The sequence below is a fragment of the Nothobranchius furzeri genome, chromosome 13 (genome assembly GCF_043380555.1).
Source record: "Nothobranchius furzeri strain GRZ-AD chromosome 13, NfurGRZ-RIMD1, whole genome shotgun sequence".
NCBI classification, from domain to species: domain Eukaryota; kingdom Metazoa; phylum Chordata; class Actinopteri; order Cyprinodontiformes; family Nothobranchiidae; genus Nothobranchius; species Nothobranchius furzeri.
The window spans coordinates 54,417,730-54,443,104 of NC_091753.1; the positions used below are offsets into that span (position 1 = coordinate 54,417,730).

At 44.2% G+C, this 25,375-nt stretch overlaps 1 long non-coding RNA gene across 1 annotated transcript; it reads right to left on the reverse strand.

Annotated features, from left to right (window-relative positions):
* Positions 1 to 921: 921 nt before the first annotated feature.
* LOC139062527 (uncharacterized) lies at positions 922 to 25,358 on the reverse strand. The gene is made up of 4 exons (XR_011516068.1): positions 25,247 to 25,358; positions 4,099 to 4,184; positions 2,504 to 2,581; positions 922 to 1,044 (listed from the first exon to the last, which is right to left on the reverse strand). It is a non-coding gene; the product is annotated as an uncharacterized lncRNA (long non-coding RNA).
* Positions 25,359 to 25,375: the final 17 nt, after the last annotated feature.

Consider the following 25,375-nt stretch of genomic DNA (forward strand, 5'->3'; position numbering starts at 1 on the left):
AACAAGTGAGTCTTCAGCTGCTTTTTAAAGGAGACCACTGAGTCCACTGATCTCAGGCTCAGGGGGAGAGAGGTCCAGAGTCTGGGGGCCACAGCAGCAAATGATCTGTCACCTTTGACCTTTAGCCTGGTGCTGCACAACCAGTAGGCTTTGATCACTGGACCTCAGGGACCTGCTGGGGGTGTAGGGACTAAGAAGATCACCAATGTAAGATGGTGCTTGTCCATGTAAGGCCCTGTAGACCAGAACCAGGATCTTGAAATGAACCCTGAAGTTGACTGGCAGCCAGTGAAGCTGGAGGAGAAGCGGGGTGATGTGGGTGTGTTTGGAGGACTTGATCAGAAGCCGAGCACAGGCGTTCTGAACCACCTGTAGACGATTCAGGGAGGTTCTGCTCAGACACGTGAAAAGAGAGTTACAGTAGTCTAAGCGTGAGGAGATGAAGGTGTGGAGAACTGTCTCAAGTTCAGAGCGAGACGGAATCGGTTACCAACTAACCCCAGCGTCTCCCCTCAAACGGGTCACAGTTCTTAAACTTTTAATCACAGAAACAAAAACAGACGACACGAGGCTCTTACCCTTCACAGCGTGTGTTAGTAGATGATCTCCAGCTGCCGTCCAGTTAGAGACTAGAGCCTCGTTGGACGTTTAATAGCATTAATACATTTGTTGCCAACTTCTAGATTGTTGTTTTATTTGATAGTTTTTTCGGCGCCATTGATTTTATATCTAGATTTCTTTGCTTTGCTTTGCTTCAAGATGAATAAAATGCAGATTTTCCTGACTTTATTCTGAAATTTCCTTTGTTTTCTTTGGAGCTTGCTAAAGACGGAAGGAGGTGACCCCTCCTGGCCCTCGGGCCGCGTTAGGAGCCCGTCTGTAGCAGTGATCAAAGCGGTGACAGCGGTGAGTTATAGTGTACCTCAGGCAAGGATGGCTCTTCTTTGTTCTGCCCTTCTCTCCTCTGAGCTGTGAATCTCCATCCCAATCCGTGCTCCTTCCTCGTCCCGGACTCCTCTTACAGTCAATGACTCCATCAAAAGCCTGACAAAACACAGACAGGCCCCTCTCCATCACTCTGCCCTGCTGAAATGGGATCAGTTTGTTTAAGGCGACGGGCCTCATGGGCAGCCGTGAGATACAACAGCCAGCCTGTCCTCAGAAACAAATGACTCCGAGCACACCTCATCTTCTTGTCTTTTTAGTATTATTGAGATTTCTTAGGTAGACAGCAGCCATCGATCACTGTCAGTGCAGAATACAGTCTCTTTTGACCTGTCACAGAAGAAAGGAACGATATTCCAAGGCAATAATTCTAAAGATTAAAATCCTGTCTGGTTATTTTATTCTAGGAAAGAATAACATGGAGTTTGGCACCGAGAATAACGCCTTCGGGGTGAAGGGATGAGGCGGAAAACACCAGTGCATCAAAACATTCAAGTTTCATTCTCAAAATAAAGGATAAGTTCGTGGAGTAGAGAGAAAATCACAGATCTGTGAGGTATTTTCAGGTCTTGAAAGGTAGTTTTTAACCGGGAATATTCAAAAGAATGAGCGCTAAAGCCTCTCGGCACTTCCTCGTGTTTGTTCCGTTTGAACAGAGCCACTAATCTGTTGTCGGGACGTTATCGTCCACATTTTCCCCGGCGCCGAAGCCGGAGAACCTAACGTTATCAAACACAGAGGAGACTGCGATGCACCAGCAGGCTTATCTTCGCGTGGCTCCATGTTTATGGAATAACGGCTTTTTACAGAACACCATCCAGAGTGGGTGGTGTTGCTTTTAGGTCATTTTTATTGGTTTTGGGTCATTTTTGAGTTTAGTTTCATTTCATTTATTTATAAAACCCCTTCTGCGACCAATGCTGACGCCCAAGCTGCTGAACACAACACAATAAAAACATAAAACCATCAGAATAAAATATAACAAGCGTAAAACCAGCATAAAATCAATTAAAAGAGGAGAGTAAAAGCAAAAAATAAAATCCTGAAAAAGATTAAGAGGCCGGGGCATCGAAACCGGGTCAAATTTGCTAATCCTAAAATGCCTCGACAAAAAAAATGGGTCTAAAGGCGAGTCTTAAAAAACCCCAATGAGGGTGACTGACGCACCACCAAAGGCAACTGGTTCCAAAGAGTAAGTGCCAACACCGAGAACGCACTGTCCCCCCGTGAGCTGCACTTAGTGCGTGGAACCATCAACAGCTCCCTGCCGGCTGAGCAAAGGGCCCGCGAGGGGGCGTGCCTATGCAAAAGGTTGCCAAGATATGCTGAAGCCGTTCCTTGTAAGGCCTTGTATGCCAGTACCAAGACCTTGGTACTGGCATACAAGGCCTGGTTGTGTTTGTTAAACACTGGTTTGAGATATTTGATCACACACCGATTTCACGCACCTTTTCAATAATTTTCAGTAACATTGATCATCCTTACAAGAGTCACAAAACTGCTTTAACCGGCTCCTGGAGTTAATGGAGATTACAAAGAGCAGAAAAAGAAAGTTAACCTGGCATTTGAAGGCCTTTGCGTCAGCGCCTCTTCCATCCAATCGTTGTTCCCGCTCAGGGTCACGGAGAGTTGGTGCCTAAGGGGTCATTGAGCAGGAAGCAGGGTCAACCCTGAGCAAGTCACCAGTTAATTAGTTAAATAACCTGTCTAAATGTCTAAACTGTCTCACTGGTTCATGCCTGAGAATAGAGATGACAAAAGCCACCAAAGCTGGAATTGTGAGGCGTTAGATCAACGTGGAGCTAAATAAAACAACCTGCTCGTTTGTTGGTAACGTAGACAAACACTGACCTACTACGCATGAAAGGCATCACTGAAATCGTCTCTGTATTTATTTTCAATTAGATATTAAAAAAAAAAAAAAACATTTAAGTCCCATGATTCAATTCTGTTCAATTCAAGTTTATTTATATAGCGCCAAATCACGACAAGAGTCGTCTCAAGGCACTTCACATAATAAACATTCCAATTCAGGACAGTTCATTAAGCCAATCAGCAAAAATGTGTTCTCTTTATAAGGAACCCAGCAAATTGCTTCGAGTCACTGACTAGTGTCCGTGACTTTACAGCAATCCTCCTACTAAGCAAGCATATAGCGACAGTGGAGAGGAAAACTCCCTTTTAACAGGAAGAAACCTGCAGAGGATCCTGGCTCACTATAAGCAGCCATCCTCCACAACTCACTGGGGATTGAGAAGACAGAGCACACACACACACACACACACACACACACACACACACACACACACACACGCACACGCACACACACACACGCACGCACACACGCACGCACGCACACACGCACACGCACGCGCGATGCAGTGCAGCAACCATTATTTGAAGGAATTTACAGAGAGACGTTTAACCTCCTTATGAAAGAATTATGTTTGTGTTACAGTTGCATTTAAAAGTGGTCGAGTAGTTTAAGGCGTTATGTTCACTCACAGAAAAAGCAGAAAGCCATCACCGAGGTTAAAAGTTGGTAAATGTTTAAAGAAGTGTTTGTTATGTCATCTAAACACTAGTAGGTGTGTGTGTGTGTGTGTGTGTGTGTGTGTGTGTGTGTGTGTGTGTGTGTGTGTGTGTGTGTGTGTGTGTGTGTGTGTGTCTGGGCCAGGTTCTGGTCATTTGTTAGGAGTTTTCCTCTCCACTGTCGCTACATGCTTGTTTGGACACGGGGATTGCTGTAAATCAACTCAACACAATCTGCCGGGTTTCGTTTTATAAGAAACTTAATAAACATTATGAACTGAACTCAGTGTTTACTCTGAAGCGCCTTGAGACGACTCATTTTATGATTTATTGCTATATTAATAAATTGAATAGTTTCTGCCTTGGAGGTTTATATCAGTGTGTCCAAAATGAGTTTAACGTTTAAGTAACTGCTTTATTTAGACTATGACTCTTGTAGTTTTGTCTTGTTCGCACACGATCTGTGCATTTTAAACAAAATAGACTTGAATAAAGTGAACATTGGAGGGACTATTTACACGTGTATTTTTCTTTACCTACAACTGTAGCAGCTGTTAGCACAGGTTCAGGTGGTGGATTCTGGGTAAAATCAAGTCATAACAGGGGGGTAAAAGTCCAAACCTCTTCAAACAAGCTCTTGTGTCACATCAACCTGGAGGGAGATCCGTCACCTTGGCAACCAAACCAGAAGAGGCGCTCAGGTTTTTCTGCAAAATAGATTTACATATCTGCATTGCATAATGGTGGCATTTCATTTGGTTGTCATTGGACCACTTTCCCCCAGGATTTAAGAACATTTTAAATGTTGCTTTAATGTTTTGTTGGCAAAAGCAACAAGACAAATATTCCTCATCTCATCATGTGATCCAAAAAACAGCATCTCTTAGTCCAGCAGGCTTCCAGGCGCCCTAATGGAACAACGACTGAGATAGCTCACTTTGCTGCTCACTGTCAGGCTGTTTTTCATGTGACGATGTAAAACCTACTTTTGTTTACTTAGCCAATTACAACGGCCACACAAGGCACACTTAAACAGAAAAGTGTGACATTAATTGCCATTTAAATGGCCTCTTTGCTTGTGAAGCGGTTAGATTGCTTACTTTCTCTTAAGGAGGATTGGTAATCCAGGAAAGGGGACATGATTGTGGTGAGATGCTGCTGCGAGAGAAAAGGGCACAATTAGTTGTCCGATCAATTTGCCAGGAAGAGGGGGGGGAGATCAATACTGCGATTATGCATGAAAACGTCATGCGCTTACACTGAGATCAAAGCATCAATGACCTACGCCAAGGCAGTCGCTGTAGGTGATCCATAAGTCATGTGTGCAGAGGAGGAGACGACGGCGAGCCAGACAGATGTGTGTACAAAGGTATAAATTACAGCATGAAATGTAAATGGAGACGTGTTATCTTTACCCCAGAGCCTATGAAATTATGTTGGCTTTTATTATCTCGTTTGTAATCAATAATGTGGAAATTCTCAGTGGAGGCACTTAAAGGTGTCCTTGAGGAGTTTCCATGTTTGAAAAGCAGAGCACGGATGTGAGGGGGTGGTCAAACTGGTCTGGGTTAATGGGAACGTCACAAACAGCTGTGTGTGATGTGATGGGTTAAAACAAGAAATGCTTAACAGAAGCATCCCTAAAGGGGGATCCAGGAGGGGCAAACGTCACCCCATAAGCCTCCAAACTGGCCAGATTATCATTTTATGAAAATGTGTTTCATTTAATGAGCTTACATGAAGTTACTGAGTTTTAATAAAGACAATATTGCAAGAAACTGCAAGTTTCCAGCTGTAATTGTGATGAATTGGTAAATAAGGCAGTTTTTCATGCATTGAAACTACAAAGAAATTGCAATAATGCAATTTTTGATGTTGCAATTTAGTAACGTCAGTGTTGTAAAGTGACTAATTCTCATTTTTGTAGGAACACATTAGGCCAATTTCCACCATCTGAACCTCTAATTTTACTAGTCCTTACTAGTCCTTCATTGACTAGTGCACATATCTCCAATGCCGCCAGGCCAGCCCAGAAGGATAACTTTACGGGCCATTTCAGGAACCAACTAATGGGCCATTCCCATCAGTACCGGGTCGGCCCGGGCCGGGTAGCCCCAGTCAGCCCCAGCCCGGCCCGGTTGATTCCACGCATCCTTGTTTTAAGCCCATGTGGGCTGATTCTACCCACCAATCAGAGGCTTGCTCTAATGGAAGGTGTGAATTTGCTGTCAGCAGTGGGTGTGTTGGCCCTGGTCGGCCTGAAGCAGACCCCCTCGAGAAGAGGGCTGAGAATGAGCCTTGGTTGGCCCGGAAAAATACCAGGCCACCCAGATATGTAAACAACCTACGCTACCCGGCCCGGGCCGACCCGGTACAGATGTGAATGGCCCATTAGTACCTGAACTGGGGTCGGAAATGGTCCGGTAGTCACTAGACAGGACCTGTAGATAAGTCATTCTGACTGGTTTTAACCCACAGGTAAATGGCATCAGCAGACCTGCTTATCAGAAGTGCCAAACAACACATTTTAAAGTACAGGTGGATGCTACACAGGCCAGCATGAAAATGAATTAGTAATGCAATCAGAGCCAACAGAATTATGACCAAGTGATAAAAGGATTGTTTGCTCCTTTCTGCCCTGCATTGTGTAGATGTGTGCCCTCTGTCATGTCCATGATGTGGAAATCAGATAAAACACTAAAGGACCATTCAGACGGAGGTCCCTTAGAAAAACATCAGATATGCGTTTCATGTGGGGATATTATATGAAGGTGACCTGAGATTTAACAGGGGAAAAGTTGTATTGTTCCATTCATACAGTCATAAAAGCATGAATGGGTGAGGTTCACATTTGGTAGCCTCAGCAGGTCGACCATTGGCCTGAGCGGTAATGTGTTACGCCAATCACGGTGCTCCAGTTCGGTGGGCGGGATGATGAGAGGGAGCTGAACAACAAAGATGGCGGCGGCTCCTTTGGCTTCAATTTTGGACTTTTTAGATTTGGGCTTTTCATTGAGTCAAGAGCAGATAGAGGTACTAAGTCCGTTATTTAGAAAAGGAATCTATGATTCTTCTTGAACAGTGCATGATGGATCGTCACGCTGTTCGTTGTCCAATAGCATGAGGACAGTTTTAAAGACAACCGTAGATTCCACCCCATGACTGATAGCTAGACTACACAGGTTTGGGCCACCTTTGCCTACTGTTCCTTCTGAAATTGTTATTTCTTGTACTTTGACTCACTGGAACGGAGTTAAACCAAATCCAGTCCTCAAGCGCTGCAAATGTTAGCCATTTCACTGCTCCAACACACCTGACTGTGATGACTAATTCACAGGCTTCTGCCGAACACGGTAAGAAGGTGATTAAATCATTTTATTCAGGTCTGTTGGAGCAAAGAGGACTTGAGTTGGTGGTTGTCACGCTGACGGGCAGGAGGTTCGAACCCAAAATGCAGAACACCAGGTCACTCAGACAGGAGAAGAGGTAAAGAAGTAAATTATTATTAAGGTGGAGGCTTAATCCAGCGGTTAAAACACACAAAAAAAATGAAGTTCAAAATCAGGAGCAAGGACTCAGGTAAAAAAACACGGGGAGGAAACAGAACAGCACAGACATACAATGGACCAACAAACACTGAAGGACAAGACAAGGCTTATATACACAGAGAGGAGCAATTAGGGAAACAGGCAGCAGGTGTGTGGAGTGAAGGCGGGGGGGGGAAAGCAGGTGCATACAATTATCTAAATGGGGAACAAAACCAGAGGAGGGCAGATGAACCTAAAACTATGAAACACGGATAACTAAACTTAGGGACTGAGGGCCAATATAAACAACCAATAACTAGAGGGGTGAGGGCTGAGGAGAATAATGGGACACAAGAGGAAAATCTGGAGTGGGAACTGGAGGGGCTGGGGAACAAAGGGACACAGAACATGACAGTGGTCTTTGGTCGATTTGTATGAGATTTAACAAACTCCAGAAATTCTGTTTGGTGGTAACTAAAATTTGTCAAGTTGATTGGATGAGCAATTTTAATTTAATTAAACTTAAAATGTGTGTAAAATTTATTAAGAAATTTAATTTATGTAAACTTAAAATTTTCAGTTTCAAAAGTAAAAAATTGAGGTTGTTGATAGCCTCAGATTTTTTGAGTTCTGGGAACTTATTCAGGTTTACAATGTACTATCAGAAGATCAGTGACCCTCATTTGGCCTCACAGTTTCAGACAATCAGTTTTATGTGGGGTTTTTTTTTCTGTGTTCCGAGGTTAACAGATTAAGCTCGAATCTGAAAATGGAGCGATAAGCAAGTGAGCACAAAGAAACGGTGCATGTGTTCTTTTCCACACCGGTTGGAATCACAGAGAGCATCCCGAATGGCCCATCTCAAATCCAGCAAGTCTTGTTGCCGTGAATTATGGATGGCGCCTGAACGGGACACGTTGTTGTGTCCCCTTCCAGAGAATAGGAATCAGCAGACAGATAAGTAAGTGAGATGAAAGGAGCAGCGCACCTGGCAGGTCTGCACTCCATCTTTGATCCGCTGAGGCAAACATCAAAGAGGGGGGTTGGCTTTGTGTGGATGGCAGCCTGTGAAGCAGTTACCAGCATAAGCACCAATCTGCAGAGTAAAGAGCTGCTCAGTGGGATCGGCGGCTTAGCAAGGACGGGTCTCACAGGCTGGAATTACAACAATTGTGTTCTCTCTCAAGAGCAGAACTGAGTCCGATGTGATCAATCTAGGGATAAGAGGGAAAATTCAGTGCAATTACCATAGCAGGAAACCTTTGTGGGAAAATAAAATCCAAAATGTCAAGTGTGTGAAATTTACAGCTAAAAAATATCCAGGGTATCGTTCTCCCTCCAATAATTCCTGCTGGACTGAAACGGACTTAAGATTCAGTCGTTGGTTATCTCGGCTGCAGCATTTAAGACTCGTCAGCATTGAAGGATCAGACCCAAAAACTCTCATTTAACCGTCTGTCCGGAAAAACGAGCAAATGAGAATGAAATCTGATTCAGTTTACCCAACTTCCAACATGATTGGGACATTAAACTGTCCAAGCCGAGCACTAAACGATGGGGCGTGAATACACACACACACACACACACACACGCAAAGCTTCTCTGTTTAAACAACATTCAATTATTTCTGCCAAACCAAACAGTTTTGTTACAAGAATCGGATCACTCGGTCGAGGGCTGAACGTCCTAAAGATCCAGGTGCAAAAGAGATGCCAAGATGAATTTCTGCACCACCTGAGTTAATGACAGAACTTTCAACTATTTACCTGTAGAAGAAAAACAAGACGGAAAACATTAAGTTTTCTCACCTGCTGCTAAAAAGAAATCAAAGCTTTAAAGGTGTGATTGACTGAAAAAACTAATTTTAATGATAGTCGTCGTCGTCTTCCTCCGCTTATTCGGGTCCGGGTCGCGGGGGCAGCATCCCAACTAGGGAGCTCCAGACCGTCCTCTCCCCAGCCAGCTCCTCCGGCAGGACCCCAAGGAGTTCCCAGACCAGATTGGAGATGTAACCTCTCCAACGTGTCCTGGGTCGACCCGGGGGCCTCCTGCCGCCAGGACATGCCCGAAACACCTCCCCGGGGAGGCGTCCAGGAGGCATCCTGACCAGATGCCCAAACCACCTCAACTGGCTCCTTTCGATCCGGAGGAGCAGCGGTTCTACTCCAAGTCCCTCCCGAATGTCCGAGCTCCTCACCCTATCTCTAAGACTGAGCCCGGCCACCCTACGGAGGAAACTCATTTTGGCCGCTTTTACCCGCGATCTCGTTCTTTCGGTCATTACCCAAAGCTCATGACCATAGGTGAGGATTGGGACATAGATCGACCGGTAAATCGAGAGCCTGGCTTTCTGGCTTAGCTCCCTCTTCACCATGACAGATCAGTTCAGCGTCCGCATCACTGCAGATGCTGAACCAATCCGCCTGTCGATCTCCCGATCCCTCTTACCCTCACTCATCACATAAAGGTAATGAACAGAACCGGTGACAAAGGGCAGCCCTGGCGGAGTCCAACGCTCACCGGGAACAGATCTGACTTACTACCGACTATGCGGACCAAACTCACGCTCCTCTGGTAAAGGGACTGAATGGCCCTTAACAGAAAGCCACCCACCCCATACTCCTCGAGCGTCCCCCACAGGGTGCCCCTGGGGACACGGTCATAAGCCTTCTCCAAATCCACAAAGCACATGTGGATTGGTCGGGAAAACTCCCATAACCCCTCCATCACCCTTGCAAGGGTAAAGAGCTGGTCCACAGTTCCACGGCCAGGACGAAAACCACATTGCTCCTCCTCAATCTGAGATTCAACGATCGATCGGACCCTCCTCTCCAGTACCTTGGAGTAGACCTTTCCAGGGAGGCTGAGGAGTGTGATCCCCCTATAGTTGGAACACACCCTCAGGTCATCCTTCTTAAAGATGGGGACCACCACCCCGGTCTGCCACTCCACAGGAACTGCCCCCGATGACCACGCAATGTTGCAGAGATGTGTCAACCATGACAGCCATACAACATCCATAGCCTTGAGATACCCAGGACGAACCTCATCCGCCCCCGGGGCTCCGCCGCTGTGTAGTTGTTTGACTACCTCAGCAACTTCTGCCCCCGAGATTGGACAGTCCATCCCCAGGTCTCCCGGCTCTGGTTCCTCCTTGGAATGCGCGTAGGTGGGATTGAGGAGCTCCTCAAAGTATTCCTTCCACTGTCCGACTATAGCCTCAATTGACATCAACAGCTCCCCATCCCCACTGTAAACAGTGTGAGTGAGTTGCTGCCTTCCACTCCTGAGGCGCCGGACAGTTTGCCAGAACCTCTTTGGAGCCTATCGATAGTCCTTCTCCATGGCCTCACAAAACTCCTCCCACGCCCGAGATTTTGCCTCGGCAACTGCCACTGCTGCACCCCACTTGGATATCCGGTACCTGTCTGCTGCCTCCGGAGACCCACAGACCAGCCACGCCCTGTAGGCCTCCTTCAGCCTGACGGCTTCCCGAACCTCTGGTGTCCACCAGCGGGTAAGGAGGTTGGCACCACGACTGGCACCGGCCACCTTGCGACCACAGCTAGCAACAGCCGCCTCAACAATCGCAGAGTGGAACAAGGCCCACTCGGAGTCAATGTCCCCCACTGCTCTCGGGACGTGGTCAAAGCTCTGCCGGAGGTGGGAGTTGAAGACCGCCTTAACAAGTTGTTCTGCCAGGCGTTCCCAGCAGACCCTCACTATGCATTTGGGTCTGCCAGGTCTACGCGGCATCTTCCCCTGCCATCTGATCCAACTCACCACCAGGTGGTGATCAGTTAACAGCTCCGCTCCTCTCTTCACTCGGGTGTCCAAAACATACGGCCGCAGGTCAGATGATCTACTAAGTCTATCATCGACCTGCGACCTAGGCTGCCCTGGTACCAAGTGTACCGATGGGCATCCTTATGTTCGAACATGGTGTTCGTTATGGCCAAACTGCGGCTTGCACAGAAGTCAAATAACGAAACACCACTCGAGTTCAGATCAGGTGGGCCGTTCCTCCCAATCACACCCCTCCAGGTCAAGCTGTCATTGCCCACGTGAGCATTGAAGTCCCCCAGCAGGACAATGGAGTCCCCTGATGGAGCACTACCTAGCCCTCGTCCCAGGGACTCCAAAAAGGTTGGGTACTCTGAACTGATATTTGGCCCATAAGCACAAACAACTGTCAGGACCCGTTCCCCGACCCGAAGGCGCAGGGAAGCTACCCTCTCGTCCCTCAGCGTAAACCCAAACACACAGGCAGAGAGTCTTAGGGCTAACAAAAAGCCAACCCCAGCCCTCTGCCTCTCACCCGGAGCAACTCCAGCAAAGGAGTGTCCAATCCCTCTCAAGGACTGAGGTTCCAGAGCAAATGCGATGTGTCGGGGTGAGTCCGACTATATCTAGCTGGTACCGCTCAACCTCTGCCACAAGCTCCTGCTCCTGCAGCCACGAGAGATAACGAAGAGTGTCATGGGGATTGTGACTTTGCAACATAGCTGAATGTGTTCTGTTAGACAATCAGAATCTAGGTGTGTGCATATCATTAATAATAATAATGAGTAATCCTGCTGTTCTCAGCCCACCTCTGACCCGGCAAACATCTGCATCTCAGAAAAAGACCATGAAAGGTTTCTTAATGACTCATAAGGCATTGGTTTACACCAAGCCCCCACAATGCGGGTGATAAATTGAAGCAAACGCGGAAATGAAATAAATTGCAGTTCCACCCTCATCCACTAGGGGCTGGTGTCAGAAGCGAGCAAATCCTCATTGACTCCCATGTTAAAAATACCAATTTCACAGCAGAAATAAACGTTTACAGCCTGGTTCCAACACATGTTTTTGGTTTAAATGATCTAGTTTACACTCATGACAACTCTGAGGGGGGTGAATTGTTTTCTCACTCTTCTGTTTAAGTGTATTAAAAGCCTAAAATTCTGTATAATTAATGAGCATCAGACCCACGTGACCACAGAGCAAGCTCCGGGGAAAGGCCTCAGTCTGAGCTTCGGTCTCGCCTGAAAACTGTTCCGTCAGTTTCAGTCTCTCAACTTAGACCATTAGTTGTAGCGTTTGTGCACTCTTGTTTGGATATTATTTGTTCAATTGTTGGACAAACTGACTTGCTGTGGCATTAATTGCACTGATAGAGCGTCCAAGGAGTCTCCACTTCATTTTTTTCGGTAAGTAAAATTATATTTATGTATTTTAGGTCACTGCCACTCTTGCACTAGCTGAGCTTAGATTTTAACATGTACTGCTTAACCATGAAATTTAAATGTAATAGGGTAAAACCCAGTGCATTTAACATAATGCTGCACTTTAGAAAATGGGTTGAAATATAACATGTTGGTGGAGCTGGGTTCCGACTATCGGCTTGTGGAGCTCTCGAGAGACCTCTGTTTTCCACCCGGTTCTCCCCTCCCCGCAGCTCTGCGCATCTCAGATCGCAGCGGCGCTTGTCTGCTGTGCGGCTGCCGGCTTGTGGAGCTCTCGGAGACCTCTGTGTTCCACCCGGTTTTACCCAGCGGTCAGCCCGGCGTATCTCTGACTCAGAAGCTCTGGTGTTGTGCACAGTTAACTCCGGTTGTAGCTAGGTTGCTACCTCCGTTAGCTTAGCTCCCACCTCCGCGTTAGCTTTGGGTTAGCTTCAGGTTAGCTTGTAGCTAGTTCGACCGGGTGTCGTCAGTTTATCCCAGCCTTACAGCCCCACCCCCAACTCCACCTCTTTTCCCTTTTGTGTAATTGTCTGGGCTTGACGGAACCTGTGACACGGTCAAAATGGCGGTTGTAGCCACCTCCCATTTGTCTTCAAAAACGTGTTATTGGAGCCTATGGAAACCCATTGTCCAATATTCATATGTTGATGGTTTACACTAGAGGACACTGCAAATGTACCGAACAAACGAGTAAACCACACCTTTAAAAATCAGAGTGGCCAAACCTAATCAAGATTTAATAAAAATACTAAATTAAAAACAAAAGTCAGCTGTGATGTGAGAAAAGTCAAAGTGGTCTTTCTATAAATGAAACAGGAATTCTGCAGCACCAGATTGTAGTTTACATCAAAGTTGTTCAGGAGCAGGAAGGCCTGTTACAGTGCTGCTCCATTAAAACAAACAGATGTTTATCAAAAAACAGGAGAAGGAACTAATTAAACCATGCATCCAGCAGAATGACAGCATGTTTTACAAGAAAACGACAGACTTTAGAACCGACTCGAAGCTCTGGTTGTGAAAGTTCCCACATTTTAATGTTTAATGAGCTGAATGTGAAGGTCTGATATGAAAATTAAACCAAATCCTAGTTAAGCTGCATTTAAAAACAAACAGAAGTACCTGAAACGTTCCTTTAGAGCCATTTCCTCTTAGTTCTGATCAGCTTGTATGTAATTGTGCATCGTTTCCTCCTCGGCGTGATTTTAATTAGCTGCGGGACGACGGCGAGCCGCTTCGCCTGGAGCCGAGCGGCTGGTTCGGTGCCAGGGCTAGGGGAGCCGTCTGACTGGATGTAATTAAACCAGAAAATCTGCATCAAATTTTACATTTCTCTGGTGGCCGTTCTACTAAATTCATATTTAAATTATGTTAATATTTCAGAATGTTTTTCATTCATTTTGTCGACTGAACCGTTGCTAATTACTGGATCACAAAACTATTTCTAAATGATTTTTTTAAAGCTTTTATTTTATTCAGTTCAATTCTTTATTCAGGACAATGCACATTAATAATCAAATACATTGTATCGATCATAAATGGGCCAGATTATAGCATAGTTGCTAATTTTCATCTGTAGTCCGTCAACAAGATAAGTAAAACAAGTAACAGTCTACAATTTAAAAAGTCAGATAGAAACATTCCAGTAAAACAGACAAACAAAAAAATTTAAATAACTTAAGATGCAAACATGTCTGGGAACGTTTAAGATGTAGTTTGAGGTGCTTTTTAAAGGTGCTATAAGTGGGATACTCTCTGATATTCGCTGGGATATTGTTCCAAAATTGACTCCCTTTAACGGACAGTACCATTTGTCCAAACGTCGTTTTCCTGTAGGGGATCTGACGGTCTCCTCTAGTGGAGGCTCTAGTACCATAGCCTTTGTCTGGTCTTAATTTTACGTATGCGGAAAGTGGAGGTGGAGCTAGTCCATTAAGTGCTCTGTAGATTAAACAACTATTTTTAACTTAATACATTTTTTTTAATTAAGCATGTTGTACTTTGCCAGAATATTACAATAGTGATATGACAAAGGCTTTTGAGCCAAGATTTTTAAAGACTTTTTGAATAGCGATGGGTACCGAATTAAGTACTTTTTAAGGTAACGACCGAATTCTATAGTACCGACTGAGCACCGATTCACGTCATTTGAAACGCTGCCTCGTTTTGGTACCCGTCCTTCATAAGGAGAACTTGCCAAGACAGCTGCGCATGCGCAAGTGCGTTACGTCGGTCGCTGCGAGCGAGTTGTAAACAGAGCAGCATGGTAGAAAGAACGCACGCTAAAGCTTGGGTCCACTTCACTAAATGTGATGGGTAACTGGGTGATGATGACAACGATCTAAGTTAGACATCCTCATCTTAATCTGCTCCGGTAGGTAAATAAAATGTTTAAGATAATGTTAGCTTGATATGTTAGCTTCCGTTCCGCTAATGGTGCGTTCGCTTTCTCCTCGGAACTCCGACTTTCCAACTAGAAGAACATGAGCGCGCTCTAAAGTTTGGCTTCACTTTACTAAATGCGACGGGTGATTGGGTGAAGATGAAACCAGCGACAACGATCTAAGTGTGACGCATCATTGTTTTAATCTGCTCCAGCAGCTAAATAAACTGTTAAACCATTGTTATCAGCTAATGGTGCGTTCGCTTTCTCCTCGGAAATTCTAACTTACCAGTAGGAAAAATCAAATGAAAAAGGACGGCAAAAGGAATGAAGATACACAGTAAATTTAGTTCACAGTAAAGATGTTTGCTTCAGTTTAATTATCAGCTTATAAAACTACAAGGACAATGTTAAAATAGCTGTATGTTATTTATCGTGATATTTATCAAATATGGTTATATATTGAGAAAAATATATATTTAATTATAAAAAGAATTAAAATATTAAACACTCAAAAGTATCTAAAATTGGTACCGTTAAGTACCGGTATCGATTCCTAGGTACTGGTAATTAGTACCGAATCGATTCAAAGGTACCCATCCCTAATTTTGAATAATATTTCTATTGGTTTTAATGACCAGGTTGTGATGCAGTAGTGTATATGAGAGAAAACCATGGAGTGCAAACACATTGTAGCTGAAATTGTAGTAATTGAAGATCTAATTTGTTTAAGGTTATTTAAATTGAATTTAATTGTGTTTACTGTATGCTTTATGTGTTTTTTAAAGGATAAAGTCGGATCCAGGGTGATTCCAAGGTACTTGAACTCTTGCACCAGGTCCAGCTCTACCTCCCCCAAGAACACGTTGGACCGCTCCAGATTATGGGGTGTTTTTTTTTTTTTTGTGAATATCATTGCAACTGTTTTTTTTATTCAGTAACAGGCCTGACTGATGGAGCCAAAGCTGTATGTTCTCCAAGGCTAAAGTGAGAATAGATTATGCTTCCTGTGTACTTTTCGCGGGTGTAAAAATAACGGCATCATCCGCATGCATTTGGAAGTGTACATTTTTACACACATTCGGCAGGTCATTTACATATAAAGAAAACAACACTGGTCCTAAGATAGAGCCCTGTGGGACCCCTGCTGGACAGCGAAGGTATGATGACATTGTGCCCACTACACACACACAGACTGCCTTCTGTTATACAAGTAAGATTTAAACCAGGCTAATGCGTTTTCTGAGAAATTATGAGTCCGTTTGGTCAGAAGTGTTTGATGGTTCACTGTATCGAATGCCTTCTTTAAATCCAGAAAGACTGCACCAACACAGGTGGTTTTATCAAGCAAGTATTTCACTGTCTACAAAAACACAGATTGCCGTCTCTGTAGAACGATATTGCCAAAACCCAAACTGCATGGGGTGCAAGAGAAAATGGTTGCCGAGGTGTTTATTCAGCATTTTAATAATCCATTTTGCTGCAATCATGGACACAATGGGGAGAATACTGATGGTAAAATGGTCTGTATTTGATATAGCGCCTTCTAGAGTCCTGGAACCCCCCAAGGCGATTTACAACACAATCAGTCATTCACCCATTCACACACACATTCACACACTGGTGGGGATGAGCTACAATGTAGCCACAGCTGCCCTGGGGCGCACTGACAGAGGCGAGGCTGCCGAGCACTGGCGCCACCGGTCCCTCCGACCACCACCAGCAGGCAACGTGGGTTAAGTGTAGGGATGAGTACCGAATTCGGTACTTTTTAAGGTACCGACCGAATTCCATAGTACCGACCGAACACCGATTCACGTCATTTCAAACGGTGCCTCGTTTCGGTACTGCCAAGACAGTTGCGCATGCGCAAGAGCGTTATGTCGCCGGTCCCTGCGAGCCCGTTGTAAACAGAGCAAGCATGGTAGAAAGAACGCACGCTAAAGCTTGGGTCCACTTCACTAAATGTGATGGGTAACTGGGTGATGAAACTAGCGACAGACAACGATCTAAGTGAGACATCCTCATCTTAATCTGCTCCAGTAGGTAAATAAAATGTTTAAGATAACGTTACCTTGATTTGTTAGCTTCCGTTTCGCTAATGGTGCGTTCGCTTTCTCCTCGGAACTCCGAATTTCCGACTAGAAGAACATGAACGCGCTCTAAAGTTTGGCTTTACTTTACTAAATGCGACGGGTGATTGGGTGAAGGTAAAACCAGTGACAACGATCTAAGTTTGAGGCATCATCGTTTTAATCTGCTCCAGCAGCTAAATAAACTGTTAAAGATAACGTTAGCTTGATATGTTAGCTTCCATTGCCACCGTTGTTATCATCTAATGGTGCGTTCGCTTTCTCCTCGGAAATTCTAACTTCCCAGTAGGAAAAATCAAATGAAAAAGGACGGCAAAAGGAATGAAGATACACAGTAAATTTAGTTCACAGTAAAGATGTTTGCTTCAGTTTAATTATCAGCTTATAAAACTACAAGGACGATGTTAAAATACAAACTTGTATGTTATTTATCGTGATATTTATCAAATATGGTTATATATTGAGAAAAATATATAATTATAAAAGAGAATTAAAATAATAAACACTCAAAAGTATCTAAAATTGGTACCATTAAGTACCGGTATCGACTCGTAGGTACCGGGAATTAGTACCGGATCGATTCAAATGTCAAAGGTACCCATCCCTAGTTAAGTGTCTTGCCCAAGGACACAACGACAGCAACAGACTGAGCGGGGCTCGAACCTAAAACCTTCCGATTACGGGGCGAGCACTTAACTCCTGTGCCACCGTCGCCCTAAAATGATCGTACTGATGGGACGATAGTTGGAAATGATTGTTTTGTTTCCAGATTTAGAAATATGTGAGACTTTGGTCACTTTCCAGCTTGATGGAACTGTCGCCATTCTGATGGATACATTTATTAAGTGTGTTATTGGGCACACCAGAGCGTCTTTATGAATTTTCAGGAAGTGTGTGTCAAGACCATATGCATCTTTGGCTTTGGAAGATTTTATTGATTGAATTATGTTTGCCACTTCCAGATCAGTGATTTGATCTATACTAAAAATCGGCTGTCCAAAGTCAGGAGACTTATCTATTTCAGAAGGGCTAAACATTTTTATTTCATTAACAGAATTAATAAAAAACGTATTGAATTCACTTGCTATTTCCTTTGGATCAATTAGACGTTTATTAGTAACTGTTATTTCAAGTCTGTCACTGTCCCTCATGTCACATGTAATGAAACAAGAAGATGTTTTTAAGACTCTGAATTAGTTTTCATTACAATCTGTGATAAAATGTTCACAATCTGTAGCAAAGCTGAGGTCAGGGTCCTCAACTGGGAAAAGGTGGAATGCTCTCTTTGGATTGGGAATTCAGCTCAGATCAGGAATTCATGAGCAGAAACGAGGGCCCGGCTCAGGTCGGTTCTGGTGAAGGAGGATGGAATATATATATATATATATATATATATATATATATATATATATATATATATTCTTCTAATGAGGCCATTAAGGAGCCGAGCCCCAAACACCATAAGACTCCAGATTTATTGATCCGTTGGGGTTCCTACCCACACCTACGGCTACGAGCTTTGGGTAGTGACCTAAAGAACGAGATCGCAGATACAAAAGGCTGAAAAGAAATTTCTCTGCAGGGTGTGTGGGCTCTCCCCTAGAGATAGGGTGAGAGGCTCGGTCATCCAGGAGGGGCTCGGAGTAGACCCGCTGCTCCTCCACATCGAGAGGAGCCAGTTGAGGTGGCTCAGCATCTGGTCAGGATGCCTACCTGGACGGCTCCCTGGTGAGGTTTTCCAGGCACGTCCAACCGGGAGAACATCTTAAGAAAGTCCCTCCAGCATCTCCAGAGTCTATGTCTCTCGGCTGGCAGGGGGAACACTTTAGGAATCCCCGGAGGAGCTGGCCCAAGTAGCTGGGGAGAGGGAAGTCTGGGCCTCCCTGCTTAGGCTACTGCCCCCACGACCCGACCCAGGATAAGCAGCTGAAAATGGAATGATGGATGAGTCAAGTTTGAGGTCTCAAAATGATGACAGGAGCTTGCTCAGTAGTTTATTTTGGGCGACTGGCATTAAAATGAGGAGCTCCATCATTTGCGAGGAGCCACAGTAGAGCTGCTGCTGCTGCTCCTCATTAGAAGGAGTCTGAGGTGGTTCTGATGCTTTACTAAAGGCGTCCAACTGGGAGGACACCTGGGGACATCATTTATTTAGGATGCATGATTTGGTGTTTTAGCTCATATATTTGTCTCCTCTTGACAAGTCCTGCATGAATCCGGTTTACTTACAGATTTAATAAGCTGACGGAAAAGGACATTTTCTGGCAACAAATCTGACTTTAAACAGATTATTTTAAAGAATAGTCTCTTACCAATCCACACCTGCCTGAGAAACGACTAAAAAGCAGCAGATAAAGTAAAAGCCGGTTTAAAAGTTTATTTATGTTTATGACGCTCAACCAAAACCAGTCAAGATATCAGCCAATGGAACATTTTCACTCCAGAAAATTGGTCTGCGTCCAAATCCGAAACTCTAAACATGTTTTTGTTAATATTTGCAAAAAAAAATTCCACCAAATAACGAAGAAAAAACAGTTTCAGATCCCTGAAGTTTCTCCAGAAGTTGGATTCCACAGATCAGCAGCCATTTAATCAACACATTCTCACTCCCAGCGCGTCAAAAACAAACGCTTGGTCAGCCACCCTCCGTGTCAGACCCTTGACGCCTAAAGTGCCCCTTTTCATCACTTATGTGCGAAAAGGGGTTTGTTTTGATGCGCTGGAAGTGAGAATGTGTTGGTTTAATTGGTTTAAAGCTGAAACTTAGAAAACAATCATTCTCCGTAAACTGAAAAATGGCAGAGAAGTTCACTTTTATCACAGCGAGCTGTTAACTTAAGATCCAGACGCTTTTCTGCAGAAACACTCATTTCCACACTCCTTATAAACGATGTTTATTGTACATTCACTCTAAACGACGGATGCGTCAATTTTCTTATATTATTTTAATTCTTGCGTTATGAATTAGAAAAGAAATTGAGGCTAAAATCATGTATCTGCTCTGAGAGGACACAGAGGCCCTCAGAGCCTCTTTCTGTCCACGTTTACCTACAGAGGAGGAAAAAGCATCCTGCTCGGCGTCGGAGCCTCGACGGTTCCTCCTCTGGTGTCCGTCTGCTCATTGAGCCGCAGAGTAAAACGAGCCGATGACTTTCTCCACTATAATTGGACAAATGCATCAATCACATCAATAGCAAATTACAACATTCATAATTGATCCCTGGGCAACTGCAGCATAGGTCATCCCGCTGCTCGATGGCTAGAACACAATATTCATGTAACACTGAACGTATTCAGTGACTAATTAAATCTCAAAGGAGCAGATCGATGTTCCAAGAAGCAAGGGAGGATTATTGATCGCAGCCTACAACAGATCTCTTAAACCGGCAAAATGCAATATTTTCTCTTTATAAATCTGTTAGATGATCAGGACTTGTGTTTGTAAATTAGCGTTAGCCGTGTCGTGCTAAAAGGCTCGTGTGCAGCTGTTTACAGAACCCTAGTGACACAGGAATAAATTCTCCTGCAGGTTCGCCGCTCAGCCTCTATTAACTATGAGATTACATTTCTATCGAACTGGCACAAAGGCAGAACTTTCAAGAGCTCTCACAGCACTTAAGGAAGGAAGGTGGCTATCAGCGTGAGATTTCACTTGATGAATCGATATCTGAGACAGCAGGAGAAATGCTAATGCCTGGATCAGGACAGACCATTACTGCCTGAAACACTTGGCTGGCGGTTTTTTTGAGCCTGTGGGACCATTTGCCAATAACACGTTAAAGAATATCTTTAGAAAGGTCCTGGTGTGTGCTCATCGTTCAGAGTTCTTCTGGAGCAGAAAACAGTCACATGGGTGACAAATCTTCACAGCACGTTAAATATTACGCATTTTGTTGGAAGTAGAACCTAAACATGGATTCTGTAACGGTATGAAATGACTGTTTTCCACCAAAAGTCATTTTCCCCCTCTCCTCTGACACAGAACTAGTCTGCATGAGATATGGTCTCAAGGTCTCATGCATTTGCTTCTAAACTGCTTTCTTTCCAGCTCAAGAGAAGAATGAAGAAAGGACTCTCTCCTTTTAATAAATCAAAGAACTCTATTTTAATAAAGCTAATCAAACAAAGTGTTAGTCAATAATAAGATGTGAACCAATCTGTGAAATCAAAATATTAATTACTTTATTATAATCCTATAGAATATAATAAGTAATATGACTTTAAATGTTTCAACTAGGACTGATCTCACGTAGCGTTAAGAGACAACACATTGCTTTACTGATCCAATCACAATCTGCCAGATCTGACGGAGGCGTGGTTTTGGTGGTGTTTGGTAAATCTGTCATCTTTTCATTTGACCATAAACCAAAACATCGGCAGTATAAAGCTATGCCCACGTCATCTTTAATGCCAGTTCAAAGCGTTCTAGAGAAGTTGTCGGAGTGACCAATCCGTAACTTTCCTCTTCAGCCAAAAGAACCAACGACAAGCTGGATAAAATCTGTTGTTGTTCCAACTGCTGCAACGGTTCCTTTCAGAATAAAAGCTGAACCATCACGACCCAGGTTTGGGTCTCACTAGATGCCAACATAATTGTCATGACCCGGAAGTATCTCAAGACTGGACTGGTCGGCAACCACCGCTTTTCCTACCGGCTTCGGTTCCAGAGAAGGTCCAGCTGGACCTCGACATTCCTGATTTAACGGGGACTTCCACCAGGGTATGAAGACCGGCAGAATGGCGTCTGATGTGTTTATGAATCTCCTAACCAAAGCTTAACGCGAAGACATCACCTTCAATTCCCATCAGAACTAATCGCTTCTTCGGATTTGCTGGTTCTGAGCAACATTCCACATTACACCATTCTCCTTCTCATTCACCTTAGTTACACCATACATTTAGTGTTAAAGTTAGTCTAGTTTTAATTTGTTTAGTAATACATCTTTAAACTTTTAAACTTGACTCTCTTCTGTTGTCTCTGAGTGAATATGAAGCAGTTATCTAATCCCTGCATTAAAAAGTTCCAATCTTCTGGTTTAAAATAACCTCACAGATCCATAAGGTTGATTTCATATTTCCTATGGAATCTTTTGTCTTATAGCTTATTAAATGACATGTAATTTAAATCATTACAATTCCAAGCTTAAAGGTCTGATTCACACTTGTTCCTTCTGACGTACGACCGGTCACTCTGAGTTGCACGTGCACACCAAACATGAAACTTTCTCCGGCACCCACCGTCTGCATCTGCACCAGAAAGGAAAAGGATTGTGTGACACAGTCTCTTCTACAGGTGAAAGTTTGTTTATTTCAGTATTTCACCTTAAAAAGTGAAACTAAGACTAAATCCATGCTGATATTTCAGCGTTTCTCTGCTATACTTGTGATGATTATTGCTCACAGCTTATGAAAATCTCAAACTCTAAACCTCTAAATTAGAATATTGTTGAAAAAGTTTAAAGTGTCACACTCTCACCAGCTAATAAACCCAGAACACCTGCAGAGGGTTCCTGAGCCTTTAGATGGTCTCTCAGTCAGAGTTGTGTTACTGTAATAACACTGTAATAATAACTGCATGGTGGTGCAGTTGTTAGCACTGTTGCCTCGCAGCAGAAAGGTCGCAGGGTCAAAACTCGGCTGCGGCCTTTCAGCGTGGGGTTGCGTGTTCTCCCCATGCATGCGTGGGTTTCCTCCGGGTACTCCGGTTTCCCCCACAGATCACAACATGCCCTATAGGTTATAAATTGTAAGTTGCTTTGGATAAAAGTGTCTGCTAAATAAATAAACATAAAAATAATAAATGGATTTTTGCACCGTGTTCTAATTCTTTGACTTTACATCACAGGGAAAATAAATATTCGTGGCTCCGCCCACCGTGGCTTGCCACCGCAGAAGGCTGTCGATTTTGTGGGCAGGCAGTGGCAAATCTGGACTGACATGGGGGATTGGTGGCAGTTACACACAATAAAAAATATATACAAACACTCTAGTGGCGTGTTAAATTGTAGTGTACCTTTACAGCTCTTAAAAGGGCATTATTGAAGTTTGACAGCCAAAACATGTATAGAAATAATAAATGTCTTCTTCATACATTCTCCTGCAATGCCCTGGTCCTGTAGAATGAGCCCTGGCATTTTTACTGTGATTGCCTGTTTTTCTGTAAAATCACAGAAAAAGAGAGATGCTCGGGTCGAGCAGGCTGCTTCATGCGTGTTCACGCTCAGGCATAGCCCGTAGCGTTTGCTATCCGTAGCTTTAGCAGCAGAGAGAGAGGCAGTGCCACTTTGTCGCTGTTCCTAACGCCTAGTGACAAAGCTAGCTACATTTCTGAGGACCCTTAGCTACTTTCTGTAGAACTTTCTTCTAGATATTTCCTGCTAATTAGCAACAAAATAGCCATTTTCACTTCGAACAGTTCTTTGGATTAACGTTGTTTCAGCTGTCATCAAGGATATAAAAGCTACAGATACAAAGGATGTCACTGGTGCTTTAGCTCACCTAGTTAGATGTCGGACTCTCGAGCAGAAGACCTGGGTTCGATTCTGGGTGTGAACATAGTTTATTTAGAGTTTATTTTTTACATTAATGGTATATTTTTTTACAGTAAGATGCCCAAATTTTTATTTAAGACTCGCCGAACGGCATTGAATTCACGGATAAAAAAGATGTGGGTTCAACTTTCATTTTGGAACAATTTTTCAAGCAAGGGAAGGGAATGATTTGAGCATGCAGGAGGACTGACCCATCATAAACCTTTGTCGGCTGTGCTGAAGAGAAAGGTACAGAACCAAATTATTTCATTAATTAGCTGCACGTTCTCCTGTCCTCTGTCCTCTGGGCCACACACACACACACACACACACACACACACACACACACACACACGGGACTGTCTCAGCTGTTATTGTCGTTAAGGAGTGTGCACGTACAGCATGCGCACCTCGTGCACGAGCCTACTATTGAAGCTGCCGTTAAGCTTTTGGCCTGAGGGGGCAATCGCGAGCAAAAAAATTCAAAAGTCCGTAAAGTCCCTTTAAATATTAATTGAGTTATAGTTGCTCTATATACAAAAGCTTTTCAATAAGTTTCTAAATACTTGCAAAAGTACTTTGCAATCCTAGTTGTCCATCTGACTGACAAACAATATATGAACAGCATTTTTTTTTCCAACCTCAGATAAATGCGTTCTCATGCTCTGGTTCTACATCTCATCATCGCAAAAACAGTACTAATTCATGCGTTGACTATACCCTCAGCAGGGGGCAGTGGCCCACCATGGACCCCTCCTGGAACAGCCCAGCAGCCAGGAGAGAGCACAGAGAGTCTCAGCCAATAGAAGCTAATCATGTCTGACCATTTGTTGTGACGAACACCACAAGCGTTCCTCAAACATGTAAATACCCAAATATTCAGATTCTGAAACGCTCATTATCAAACGATCAGGAAGTGTTTTTTCTGTCTCGCCTTCCTCCCAAACTCGGATCAGTTCAATAAGACCGTTTGGTAACACTTTAGAAAAGGGTCCATTGGTGCGTCATTAAGCATTATTACCAAAGGGCCCGTTATTAAAGTTATTATTGTTGAATATTAGGTGTTCTCAAGGTTAGGATAAAGGTGTTCAAGCTGCTCCGTGTCTGCCGCTGCAACTCTTTGGCTCTGTTTTTTAGGGCGCGATGGCAGTGCTGTAGACAAAGCTGCGTCCCGACCAATCACAAGCTTGCATTCTTCGTCCCGTTCGACAGATGTCTAGAAAAGTGGTCTCCACTCCGTCCATCACTGCAAGCCTGCTGGAGCGCCCTTGCAAGGACAGATAATGGCGTTGCGTGTCTCCACACGGCTTAACGAAGGAAGCGGATGAGTTGTGTTGCTGTTACCCAATCAGAGCAAGATGTCTGCTCTTCATGAATATTAGGGTGGGGTATTTCAGCTGGGATGTAGCAGGCAGGGAGGGGAAAGCTCCCCGGGTTTGGGCCTCTACTAAAACCCTCACCTGAGTGAATTCATGGTGCCATGCCTCCCAGCCACACTTAAAGCTCGGGGACGTAAACAATCAGACAGCTATGTTCCAGCAGGGAACGCTCCTGGCACTGCTGCTGCTGCTGCGGCTGGATTCCCATGAAATAAAAACTACTTCTGATGAACACAGAATCACTTTCTGGTCCTTGGATGAGCTCGACTGTCGTTTACGCTCCAGGTTGCGGCTGCAGATCAACGATCCGACCGGAGGAAATGATGCAGCTCTTCATATAAATGCTAAAACGTGAATAGCTGATTGTGAAGTAAGATCAGGGGGGCGGAAGACCTGCTTCAAAATCTAAATGTGAATGAGAAAAGCGGGGCGGTTCCCGTGCAAACCTTTAGCATGTGTTTCATTAGCAGGACCTGACCTTATCTCCCACAGATGCAGCCAGCATACATAATGGGAAAGGGCCTTTGTGCCGAATGCTGTGGGGCAGAGCCCAGAGCCCTCCTCCCCTCTTGAGCCACAGCTGAACACACAAACTGAGGGTTGCAGAAAAGCACACACAGGAAGACACTCACCTGCCCTGTGCATCACCACCTCGGCGTTGTTCGAGGATTTTTTTCCCCTCCAGAGGCGGCTTTGCTTTTGTGCGACTCTGGGGGTGATTTCTAAGATTGTAGCCAGACTCCTGCACAAAAGAGACAAAG